Raw genomic sequence first — 13,142 nt, forward strand, 5'->3', positions numbered from 1 at the left:
CGACCAAGGGATGATCGATCGTATTAGAACCATGAGACTACTTGAAATTAGTACCATCACGCAGCGAGCACCATGGATCGCCTTTGTTTGCGAGTAGTACCACTATGTTAGGTAAACAATAGGTTTGTAATGAGTAGCAACAGCGTGTGAATCAGGGTGGGATTTACAGTACCCGTGATTAGTACCACTATATGCGGAACACCACGAGCTTACGTTGCCTGTAATTAGTACAATTATGCGAGAAACACCACGAGTCTGGGCATTGCCTGTGATTAGTACCACTATATGAGCGACACAGTGGGTTTGCGTTGCCTATGATTAGTACCACTATGTGAGGAGCACCACGGGATAGTACGAGTCTCTGTGATTAGTACACCTGTGTGAGAAACACCATAGGTCTGCGTTACGTGTGCGTATTAAATTACCTGTGAGTAGTACCATAATGTGTGGAATACCGTGAGTCTGCGCTACTTCTGATTAGTACCGCAACATGACAAATACCATGGTTCTACTTTACTAGCAATACTGCAATAACTATCATTATGAGGGCCGGTGACCTGGATTTTGGACCCCTTTGGACAACAAGCATCATCGATTCACGATTGTGCTTTAGAAGCAGTTCCTTGGTCAGTAATACTATTGCTTTACGATAGTTTCTGGGAATGTGGGGCATTGCGGGTCGGTTCCACTGATTGTTTTAAATTCATATTCATCCATTCATTCTTCGTCATCACGTCTTGAATTCTGGTCAGTGGATGATTTTGACTTTTAAATTGTCATTACATTGTGTCTCATTTCGTACCATTAGGGGCCGATGACCTAGATGTTAGGCCCCTTTAAACAACAAGCATAATCATAATCACATTTATTTTCATGATCTTCAAGGAGAAGGAAGTTGTAATCGATGCATGGTGGTGGATTTATGTCAAAGTTCATAATATGAGGTTATAAAAAAAACAGATTTTTTTAGGCTTTTACCAATACTGCTTGTTCTATGGTACATTGGAGCTCATAATTCACAGTGAAGTAAACTATTTCCAATATACAATGGATCATCACGTAAATAGCAAAATTCTAGACTGTGATGCCTAGGCGTGTTCAGTGTATAAGGGAAATATCTTAACTCCTTCTGTTCTGCTCCTTGCCCAATAATAATAATAATAATAATAATAATAATAATAATAATAATAATAATAATAATAATAACAAATATATCGCAATTGGGAAATTTCCCGGTGACAGTGATAACTTATAGACTAGCAGTGTATTAATAAAGTAAAACATAATTATACAACAACAAGTACAAGAGTACAACAAGCAATTCCATGGAAAGAAAACATTACTAGAAATACTACTAGTTTAACATTCTAAATCCAGCATCATTTAGAAATTCACAAATAACTTAAATATTTTCGGTGCTTAACACTACGGCTTACATTGTTATAGGTTGAGCTTACTATTAGCTTTACATTACACCACCATCATATACAAATTCATACGTACCTTAAATATTTCAAAATTTTACTCTGACTTGAAGTAGATTGAGCGGTCCAATTACTATTATTGTAAATACAGCACGTTCATATACACATTCACACACACCTTAAATAATTCAGATGCCTTAATAGCCTACTACATTTTACAGTGGGTTGAGCGTTGCAGTAAAATATGAAACCGTCACATAGAAATTTACACACAATATTTACAGAATGCTGGAGTCTATTCTTGAAGCTCTAGGACAGCTGCAGGAAATGCATTCCAATCATAAATTCCCCGATTTACAAACGAATATTTGCCATAGTTAAGTCTTCGATCTACCTTTTACTTAATGCTGATGATCTGTGCTGCTTATGTAACAGGGCTTTTCTAGTCGACTGTTCAACTCTCCCCAAGTTGGCTTATTCGTATAGGTATTATACATGGCACATAAGTGTTCGTTTCCTTCTAGTCCCCAGTGTCTCCCACCCACGTTTTTCTATCATACTCGTTACACTACTTTTTAGGACTGAAATCGTTAAGCTCGAATCTTGCAACCTTTCGCTGTGCCATCTCAAGTTCCTTCATGAGTCCTGTTTGTTACGGATCCCATACGGCTGTGAACTGTGATGTTGGATTACTTCCTGTGTTTAGAATTATTTCCGTAGTCCTTATCCAGTTAAAGACTGAACTGTATCTTACAAGAGAAAGTACTACAATTGCCTAGATCCATTAAAGTAGTTTCATTGTAAGTGTAATGGTATATTAATTACTGAATGCTGATATTCACGTCTTCTTCGCCACTTTCGTGAAATGAGCGTTTGAGAAATATTAATTCTCATATACGCATTGAATTTCCTCTGTTTGCAAATGAATCCTTGATTGAGCAACAGGAGGAACTGGTTTTTTGCGGACGTTGGAGACTTACGAGATTGAAAGAAACAGGGCAGCTATATTGTTCGGATGATAGGAGAAAACTCCGTGAAATTGGATTACGGATTTAAATTTTGAACACACCAGCCTCTGTTGAGATAGCCATTAGAACGATCGTTAAACAAATAACTTGTTAGATTTTAAAAAAAATGATGGGCTGAGTGGCTCACTGTTGAGGTGCTGGCCCTCTTACCCCAACTTGGCAGGTTCCATCTTGGCTCAGTCCGGTGGTATTTGAAAGTGCTCAAATACGTCAAATAATAATAATAATAATAATAATAATAATAATAATAATAATAATAATAATAATAATCTAAAGTACAATCTTTCCAGGTATATGGGCAGTCGATGAAGTTTTATTCACCTCCATTCACCTTTATACACCTCCATTCGCCTCACAAGATCTCCTTCATCTAAACAGATCAGTTGGCAGTTAGCAGTGCTTCATCCATAGTGTTCATTCCTAACATAGCCTTGATCTCCACACAGTGTGTTCCACTTGTTTTTACCAGCTGTCATTAACCTGTAGTGCTTCAATAAAATGTCCATATTCTGGGACTAAGACTTCGTTCGTGGTGGTGGTCATTCCATTCTCTGTTAGTGTATATATTTAGGGGAATTTATTTAAGAGAAGTTAACTCCCACAACTATAGATAGTGAACTACGAATTACGCACAGGAACTACTTGACAAAATTGGGGAATATAGCAGTAAACAATTAATACATTACAGGTCAAGCAAGAAATTCCACTCCAGAGACAGGGAGATTCTCCGCTTCGTCGGGTGTGACGAAGGATTTAGAAGAACAAAAGACCCCGCATGAATCCCGTTTCGGAAGTACTTAATATTTAGACGTCATCCTAACATAACGGTCATGGGCCGTAGAGTAGGCATGACCTTCACCTTCAGCAGAGTCCTCCAAGCTGGGTAGGACACCATCTCGCACTTTCATATGACGACGAAATTCGATCATGTGGTACAATCAAATTTGTTCAATTCTCCTGGTTGCTGGCACACCACATGAATATCCTATAATGATACTACGGAAATTATAAATATTTTTTCATAGACTTTATATGCCTTTTAGCGTTCAGTCTGCAAGCATATGTGAAGGAGTTCAGCGTAACTTATCGAATCTGCTACCTGAGCCTCCCTCCTCTATTAGTCACTCTATAGATTTAAAAAAAAAGTTTTACGTCGCACAGACACATATGGGTCTTATGGCGACTACGGAATAGGAAAGGATTAAGAGTGGGAAGAAAGCAGCCATGGCTTTAATTAAGGTACAACCCCGGCAATTGCCTGGTGTGAAAATGGGGAATCCACTGAAAACCATCTTCAGGGCTACCGACGGTGGGTTTCGAACCCGCCTCCCGAATCCAAGCTCCCAAACCGCGCAGCCACTTGCTCAGTACTCTGAAAATTATCAAGCACGTTGGTTCTGGCCATGTTTCTGTATTGTATTCGGAGGTTATCGAGTCCGAAATCCACCATCGGCAGCCCTGGAAATCGTTTTCCATGGTAGCCTATTATCATACCAGAGAAATCATTTTGTAGCTTAATCAAGTACACGTGTTAACTTCCCAGTCTTCCCTTCATATCCTAGTGTCACCGAAATCCTACCTGCATTAATGTGACGTTAAACAGCTAGCGAGTATTAATTCATCTCTATTCGTCACTCTGAGTGTCGATCACATTAGCTATATTGTGCGGGTCATGTAGTATTAATTAATTAATTAATTAATTAATTAATTAAATTAAATTAATGCATGCTTTTCTACGAAATTTGATCTTGTTCCTGTAAATCGATGTGGTGTTGCTTCATGTAACGCCTTATAAATTTTACTCGGCATTTTCCGAAGGCTGTATTGCGTATGTGTGTTAATGTCTGTTCTTCTTGGGCCGTAGGACCACGCAAATCATTTTATGATGAGACTTCTTGCTTTTCCAGTATTCCAATTAAATCGTATTGACAAGGCGGACATTTAAATAATTAATAACAGCAATTTAAGTCAGTACGGACAATTGGTGGCCATTATGGTCAAGCTTATAGATATGCCTACAGTACTTTCCAGTGTTGCAGCATTCTTTGTCTATCAACTTCGTCCCTTTCTTCTAAAGCCTCCTTATTAGCATTCCATTATTGAATTTTCATATATGTTCATTGCCTATATCTTTCTTGGTCCCCTAGAACCTTTTTAAGATTGTTCTGAATTTCCGATCAAAGATGTCAAAACGTTTAGTTGGTCTATTGGAACTCTCTCCTTTGGTGCTTCATGGAATCTGTAATCTCCTCAGTAAAATTATATATTTCTTCTCTACTTCTCAGTTGACTTTTCGGCTTGTCTGGACCCAAGGATATTTTGGATAATTTTCCTTGTTCTCTATTCATAAAGTTTCCCAGCTCTCACCATTCTTAAGTCCGGCTCCATGGCTAAATGGTTAGCGTGCTGGCCGTTGGTTACAGGGCTCCCGGGTTCGAATCCCGGCGGGGTCGGGAATTTTAACCATAATTGGTTAATTCCGCTGGCACGGGGACTGGGTGTATGTGTCGTCTTCATCATCATTTCATCCTTATCACGACACGCAGATCGCCTATGGGCGTCAAATCGAAAGACCTGAATCTGGCGAGCCGAACTTGTCCTCGGACACTCCCGGCACTGAAAGCCTTACGCCATTTAATTTTTACCATGCTGAAAAAAATATTCTGCTGCAAGGAGGCATTCTGATTTAATTATGTCGTAATGTTTCAATCTCATTAACGAGGTTTTAAGTAAAGTAAAGTAAAGTTTACAGATCTCTTCGCATGGTTAGGAGTTGCAGTAAGGATGTAAAGGAGAGGGTGTATGAGTCTGGTAATTGCATTCGGGAGATGTTGTGTTCGAATTCCGCCGTCGGCAGCGTTGAAAATGGTTGACAATCGTCAATAAACCCAAAACTGTTAAGTACCGTAATTATCCAGTGAAATTACCGTGTATTCTCTTTAACTTCTTTTAAAATCTATGTTTACAGGCGTATCGTGTTATTTAATTTAATAAATTATTACCTTCGTGATATTTTGAACGGACCGTACGAGTTGGCCGTGCGGTTAGGGGCCCGGTGCTGTGAGTTCGCATCCGGGAGATAGTGGGTTCGAACCCCACTTTCGGCAGCCCGTGGTTTCCAATTTTAATACCAGGCATATGCTGGGGTTGTACCTTAAGGCCATGGCCGCTTCCTTCCCATTCCTAGGCCGTTCCTGTCCCATCGTCGCCATAAGACCTATCTGTGTCGGTGCGACGTAAAGCAAATCGAAAAAAAAAAGTTTGAACGGATATCTATACGAAATAGGGAAAAGTTGCGGCGGAAGTTAAAACTCCTTATGATAATCTGCCTTTGTAAGTATAATACCAACGAACCTACAGATATTTAAAAATATTTTGTAAAAGTTTATATTATTACCTAAATTATTTCCTAAACCTAAATTCGAAACAAGGTACACCTAACTAGCCTACTTAACCTAGAAAACGTAATCTACTGAACACCAACTGAATGACTTGTTATAAAATTCAAATAAATATCACTACTCACAATTTCTACCAACAAGCACTGAACACCAATATGTAAATAGCACTAAATGGATATCTATCTCTCTCTCTCTCTCTCTCTCTCTCTCACTCTTTCTCTCTCTCTAAATTAAACCATTTCAATAGGTTATAACTAATTTCACAACAATAATGGAAGAGCTCTCTCAACATCCGACCGTTCACAAGCGCATCCAACAATGGACCAATGGTGTGAATAGTGTACTTTTAACATAATATTTCCTTTGGATAAATTGTAGTTAAATATTCGATACGTAAAGTTTATCCCCTCCCTAGAAGCACGTTAACAGGTGGGCCTACCATTACAATTCAATTCTCGATTCACTGGAAACGACCCGAGGGAATTCAATTCAACTGTAGCTATTTTAACTTCAGTCTGAATGTGTATTTAGTTAGAAGTTTATATTCCTGACACCCAGCATTTAGTTTCTGTTTTGTACGGTCACAGTGCATCGCTGAAACGAATGCTTAGACGAGAATGATCACATTATTGTCAGTCCTTACCTGCGACCCTGAGAAACGGGGAAAGCAAACTTACCTGGAAGAAACTGGCATCAATCACCGCGTCTTATCACTTCGCCAGGTTTCAAGGAATGAGAAAGAAGTGAATGAGTGTGTATTGTCACTTATCTTGCACAACTTGCTGGGCTTATTCCCACGATGTTATTAGCTACGTCAACTTGAGAACGTGAGGATGCATTAAGCAAACATTTGTATCCACCTTGTGCAAGGACACCGTTATACTCAATGACTGCTGCTTCGGTCATGTCCGTTGACTCTCACGTTAATTTGAACGATTGCAGTAAGGCAACAGTAGAATTCCTTTCAACAATATCCGGTGGAAGACGAATTATTGTAGGGCATCTGGTATCCATTTTTGTGTACGAATCGGTACGGACGATATGCATTCTTGTCCGACAATTAGTTTGAGTCATTTGTCAAGATGTAACCTCTTTTCTCAAGAGGTCACTCTGTATTTGTATTTACTCAAAAGGCAGTAACATTCAGTGATGCCTGATTTGAACAGCAAGTGATAAGAAATAATTGCTCCAAAGACATAATACATAAAATTAATAATATCGATTGTTTAAATAAATGTATGTGTACAACGTAGGGGCTGCCTGGCCGAGACGGTAAAGGCGTGCTCGGTTCGCCCGGAAGGACGTGGGTTCGAATCCCCCTCAGGAAGTCGTAAAAATTTAAGAAATGAGATTTCCATTTCCGGAGGTGCATATGGCCCTGAGGTTCACTCAGCCTACACCAAAATTAGTACCAGGTTAATTCCTGGGGGCAAAGGCGGCCGGGCGTACAGCTAACCACTCTACCTCAAGTGCCGGGGTTACGGGTAGTGGAAGCCTCTACCTTCCACCCCTCCAAGGGCCTTCATGGCCTGTACGGAGATGACTTTGCTTTGCTACATGTACAGTGTGCTACGAGACAACCTTACTCTAGGAAGTAACCGAGAAAGTTGGACAGCAGATATCCTCTGAAGAAACAGATCTCAGACATTAAGAACACACACAAACAGTTGAAAACTGATATAAATACTTCAGTGTTCAAGTCCGCAAATATATGAATTTGAACACTGACTGTAGAAAAATAACCAAGGTCAAGATACAGAAATACCTGGAAGTGTTCCAGCTTAGTAGCTCAGAAGAAAAGGCAACTAAATGAGAATTTGGAAAACAAAAAACAGTAGAAAACTACAACTCATCAGAAATCTGTAAAACAAGACATCTCTGTAGAGCAGCAAAATCAATCAATCAACACTGATTTGCACTTAGGGGGTCACCCAGGTGGCAGATTCCCCATCATTTGCTTACCTCGTCTTTTCGTAAATGATTTAAACGAACTTTACCATTTATGGAACATTTAACTTGAAAAAAATATTCCAATTCCTTAATTCCTCTTCATATAAATGAATATTTATCACAATTTCTCGTCTTGAATTCCACTTTTATTTTCATATTATGATCTGCCCTATTTTGAAACCTCCACCCAAGGTTATTTGTCTAATAATGCCATTCCACGCCATGTCTCCATTGACAGCTCGGAACATACCACTGAGACGAACAGCTCTTCTCCTTACTCCCAGTTCTTCCCAGCCCTAAGTTGGCAACATTTTCGTGCCACTACTGTTTTGTCGGACATTACCCAGGACAAACAGATCGAGCTGCGTGCTGGTTTTCTTTGGACCTTTTCCAGTCTCGTATCAAGTAATGCTGGTGTGGGTTCCATACACTATTATTATCAATCGTATGGTGCACATTTAAATTTTACAGAAAACAAAAGAAAACTAACAAAGTTTATCAAAATCTAAAATCTAAGGTCAGAATGTAGTCTGCTGATTCAGAAGAGGTAAAACCTTGACTCCTCCGTATGCTCTTATGGGACAATCTTCAATAGTTTCAATCGTGTAGGCTGAGTGGACCACGAACCAGCCCTCAGATCCAGGGAAAATTCCCTGATCGGGCCGAACTGTACGAACTCGTGGAATAATGGCAGGAGGGTAGTCGGAACGAGGAGGTGAATTTTAAATTGGTAATGAATTCATTGGATGATGCACAGAGTGAAACTGACTTGTCTTGTGGAGGTCATGAGGGGCGAATAGTGGGAGGGGGCGGAATGTAGGAATAAAAGTAGGAAGTTGAGTTAACTCTACATTCCATAGAGGTTATCTTTAGTAGGCCAGGTTTACATTTACTGGATACAGCGTCCCTAAATTGATATTTCACCGAAGATCACATTATCGTGAGAGAAATTGAATCAATTAATACCAACGCAGCGAATTAGTTTTCAAGACGAAAGTGATTTAAATTTATGTTTATATCGATGTGCCCTCCGACCAGTTTTGTACAGGTATTTCATGCATAAGCTGGTGGCAACAGTCATGAACGTTTTGTACGAGCTGATGGAATAATGACAGGAGAGTAGTCGGAACGAGGAGCTGAATTTAAAATGGGTAATGAATTCATTGGATGATTCAGATAGTGAAACAGACTTATTTTGTGGAGGTCATGAGGGGCGAATGGAGGGAGGGGGCGTGGTTAATGCAGTGGTTCACCCGGATCGTTGAGGTCAAAATCCTGCTCGATTCTGGGTTGGAATTGTCATTTGAAAAATGAAATGGTGTCAGAAAGGGCAACTGGTACTAAACTCCCGGCCAAACCGAAATGGATTCACCTAGTGATGGGATAATCGAATACAAAATAATAGCTTATTCGATTATTTCATTTTATTCGATTACATTTAGTGCCGGGAGTGTCCGAGGACAAGTTCGACTCGCCAGGTGCAGGTCTTTTGATTTTACACCCGTAGGCGACCTGCGCGTCGTGATGAGGATGAAATGATGATGAAGACGACACACACACTCAGCCCCTGTGCCAGCGAAATTAACCCATGGTGGTTAAAATTCCCGACCCTGCCGGCAAATGAACCCCGGACCCCTGTGACCAAAGGCCAGCATGATAACCTTTTAGCCATGGAGCATTTTTCAATTATTCATTCGAATGAATGAGGCAATCTAATATTGAATGCTTTCGAAATAATTGAATGAAAAGTGATGTGATTAAGACAGTTAATTCACTCATTTAGTTTCAATATTTAGAGAAAGGCGTATTTGTTTTCTATAACAGTTCATCTATTCGCTTATCGATTATCGATTATCCATCAGACACACTTAAACCGAAAAATTGATGTAGTTGATGGTAGACGAGGTACTTATAGATTTCAACGTAAGAAACGTGAATATAGTTGTCCATAGCACTAGCTGAGGCGCCTCCGTGGCTCAGGCAGCAGCGCGCTGGCCTCTCACCGGTGGGTTCCGTGGTTCAAATACCGGTTACTCCATGCGAGATTTGTGCTGGACAAAGCGGAGCCGAGACAGGTTTTTCTGCGGGTACTCCGGGTTTCCCCGTCATTATTCAATCCAGCAACACACTCAAATATCACTTCATTTCATCGGTCAGTTATTAATCATTGCCTCAGGAGTGCAACAGGCTTCGGCTGCCGACACAGTTCCCATCCTTGCCGCTAAATGGGGGCTTCATTCCATCATCCCAGACCCGGTGGATTTTCGTAGCACTAGCTGTGTACAAAGGTTATTTAATTTTGGTTCGTTTAGATATTTTCAGATTCAACACTTACTAACACTAACCTCTTTAAACAATATATTCTTGACTACAGTAAATTGTAACTTCGTTTCTAAGCTCTTAATTCTTTGTTCCAGGTGGACGTGAAACCCAGCTGTTCCCTGGGTCATAATTCTTCAAGATACTCCTCGTAAGTAACTCTTTTCTTTGAGAATTACTGCTTTGTACTTTATGTATGAGGGTAAAACTTCGCCAGCTTGGTTATGTTTAAGACTGCACGCAATTCCTTTCTTGAGTTCCAAATTCATATTTTATTCATCGCGAGTCGATTTCTGTTTGTGCCTTTGTCCTTAAACAACTGCCTTGCTCCACTGACCTAGCATTCTAATGGTCCTTATGGTCTCTACATTATCAATGTATACTGCGGTTTGCTCTATACAGAGACCTGTATAAAGCGTAGCCGAAGAATACAGCTCTGCACGGATGCGGATATCCGCGAAGTTAGTGTCTTGGCGGATGCAAACTGTACGACAGTGTGGACAATTTTGCTGATAATGACTAAATAATTATGTTTATTGATTTCCACTCAGGTATACTCTACAAATCTCGCGCCGAGCTGAGTGGCTCAGACGATTGAGGCGCTGGCCTTTTGACACCAGCTTGGCGGGTTCGATCCTAGCTCAGTCCGGTGGTATTTCAAGGTGCTCAAATACGTCACCCTCGTGTCGATAGATTTATCGGTACGTAAAGGAACTCCTGTGGGACTAAATTCCGGCACCTCGGCGTCTCCGAAAACCGTTAAAGTAGTTAGTGGGACGTAAAGTCAGTAACATATTTATTATTATTATTATTATTATTATTATTATTATTATTATTATTATTATTATTATTATTATTATTATAAATCTCGTCAGGTGAGTCTTTCATGCATTTCATGTAGTTATTTTTGCTTGTGGTAAGGCGACCCTTGACATTGGTACGGTAAAATGTTGATATATAAATAGCCTTGAGTTTATAAAGCCGTAAATCTGACCTAAGCCTAATTGGCTCCTGCCCGCAATTAGTGTAAAGAAGGAACAAAGGTTCCGAAAAGGAACCGCTAATTATGTCGGTAGTTGTCGCGAGATGAAATCCCTCATAAACATGTCACTGTAGGGGGGTGTTGCCAGGTATCAGGTCTGTTGTATTGTGCTAACAGATCTATCCGTTTCAAACCTTGTGTGTAATATAGTAATAGTTGCAATATCCGCTGATAACCATTCGCGGACGCGGATGGAGGAAATGCGAATGCGGATAATATTTTGTATATCCGCACAAGGCTGTACCGATGAGTAGTCTGCAAGTATTTGAGTTCTGACTTTGCCATACAGTCCTGAAATAGGATGTTATAGAACTTACTTGGAATGTAGTGCTGTAACGCCAAATGATATATATATAAAGTTGAGAGTAGGACTTGTACTTTACCCGTTTCACTGTAATTTTAAACCAAAGTACGAAATTTCCCATGTAACGACTTTGTCCGAAAATGAATTAGCATTTGAGATTAAACGACCTTCAAAATACGATTAATTGCAAATGATAGAGTAAATTCAAAACTTGACGTGTATTCATAAAAAAAAGGGTATACCATGAGGTTCCCTGTGTACGCACTGTGATCTGACGCCATGTTTCAGTGAGCTCTATGCACATAAACCGAACACTAGAAACTTGAAATGAACATTTTTTTACGTCCAGTTCATGTTCTACATAAAATTAAAGACTATAGGCCTATGTATGTTCACATTTAAAGAGTACATAATGGGATTTGGGAGAAGCTGCGATAATGAACATCCTTTTTGCCTAAGTCCTTACAATATTTACGAATGAGTATAAATAAGAGACTGTTTTTCCTGTTCTGGTGGAAGGAGAAATGGAGAGGGTAGAACATGTGTACAAAGGTACAGGTTTAATTATCGAAATGATATCGACTAAATATAAAGACATAAATATTTTATTTAATGTACATTGACAATGATGTTTCTCTAAATAAGAAATGAATATATAAATGTCCTTTTAACATTCACGAATAAAAACATAGATTTTACTCTTACAAGTTGCTTTACGTCGCACCGACACAGACAGGTCATACGGTGACGATGGAATAGGAAAGGGCTAGGAGTGGGAAGTAAACGACCGTGGTCCTAATGAAGGTACAGCCCCAGCATTTGCCTGGTTTGAAAATGGGAATCCACGGAAAACCATTTTCAGGGCTGCCGACAGTGGAATTCGTATCCACTATCTCCCGGATGCAAGCCGACAGCTGCGCGCCCCGATTTGAATGCTATGAAAATGGGAAACGTTCTTCCGGGCTGCTGTCAGTGGGTTTCGAACCCACTATCTCCCGAATGCAAGCTGATAGCTATGTGTTCCAAACCTCAGAGCCACTTGCTCGGTATGTGACTTAAGATATTTTGCTCATTCAATTCCGACTGCTTGAACTACACAATTATTTGAATGTTCTGTTTTATACTGAAGAAAATACGTTTGAGTTCAACGCAGACCTCACAACATACGACCTTTCACTGCGTTGAGTTACGGCAGGCCCTTCCAAATGGGCAGCCCCGGGTTCCCAGGGCTGGGAGCGAGTCCCGAATGATGTAGAGAGCGAGTGATAGGGAAAGAAACGGAGGGGAGTGAGGTGTATAGACGGCACGGTTTTTTCTTCATCTTCCATTCCAACAACTCTCCAGTGAAAATCCTCAGCCTGTTTCTAGTGATTCGACCAAGTCAGGAATGGAATGAATGAAGCTCGATCTAGCGGCGGGGATAGAAACTGTGCCGGCTGCCGAAGCCTGTCGCACTCCTCTGGGGCAGATGAAGTGAAATGATATTGGAGTGTGTTGCTGGATGAAAGATGGCTTGTAAAAGCGGAGTACCCGGAGGAAAACCTGTTCCGCCTCCGCTTTGACCAGTACAAATCTCACATGGAGTAGCCGGGATTTAAACCACGGAGCCCAGCGGTGAGAGGTTGCCGCCCGAGCCACGGAGGCTCCTTCAATAACACACTCCAATATCATTGC

The 13,142-nt window shown here is 40.4% G+C and overlaps 2 protein-coding genes across 5 annotated transcripts in view; one reads left to right on the top strand and one right to left on the bottom strand.

Annotated features, from left to right (window-relative positions):
• LOC136863862 (putative ferric-chelate reductase 1 homolog) overlaps positions 1 to 13,142 on the top strand; it is a 526,743-nt gene that overhangs the window by 214,350 nt on the left and 299,251 nt on the right. For all 4 annotated transcript variants that reach the window (XM_067140219.2, XM_067140217.2, XM_067140218.2 and 1 more), the window contains one exon: positions 10,221 to 10,273. The gene's annotated coding sequence lies outside the window, so the exon portion shown is untranslated. The remainder of the gene's footprint in view (positions 1 to 10,220; positions 10,274 to 13,142) is intronic.
• LOC137498437 (uncharacterized) overlaps positions 1 to 13,142 on the bottom strand; it is an 81,689-nt gene that overhangs the window by 59,884 nt on the left and 8,663 nt on the right. The window lies entirely within an intron of this gene.

This window comes from Anabrus simplex, chromosome 2 (assembly GCF_040414725.1).
Source record: "Anabrus simplex isolate iqAnaSimp1 chromosome 2, ASM4041472v1, whole genome shotgun sequence".
NCBI lineage: Eukaryota > Metazoa > Arthropoda > Insecta > Orthoptera > Tettigoniidae > Anabrus > Anabrus simplex.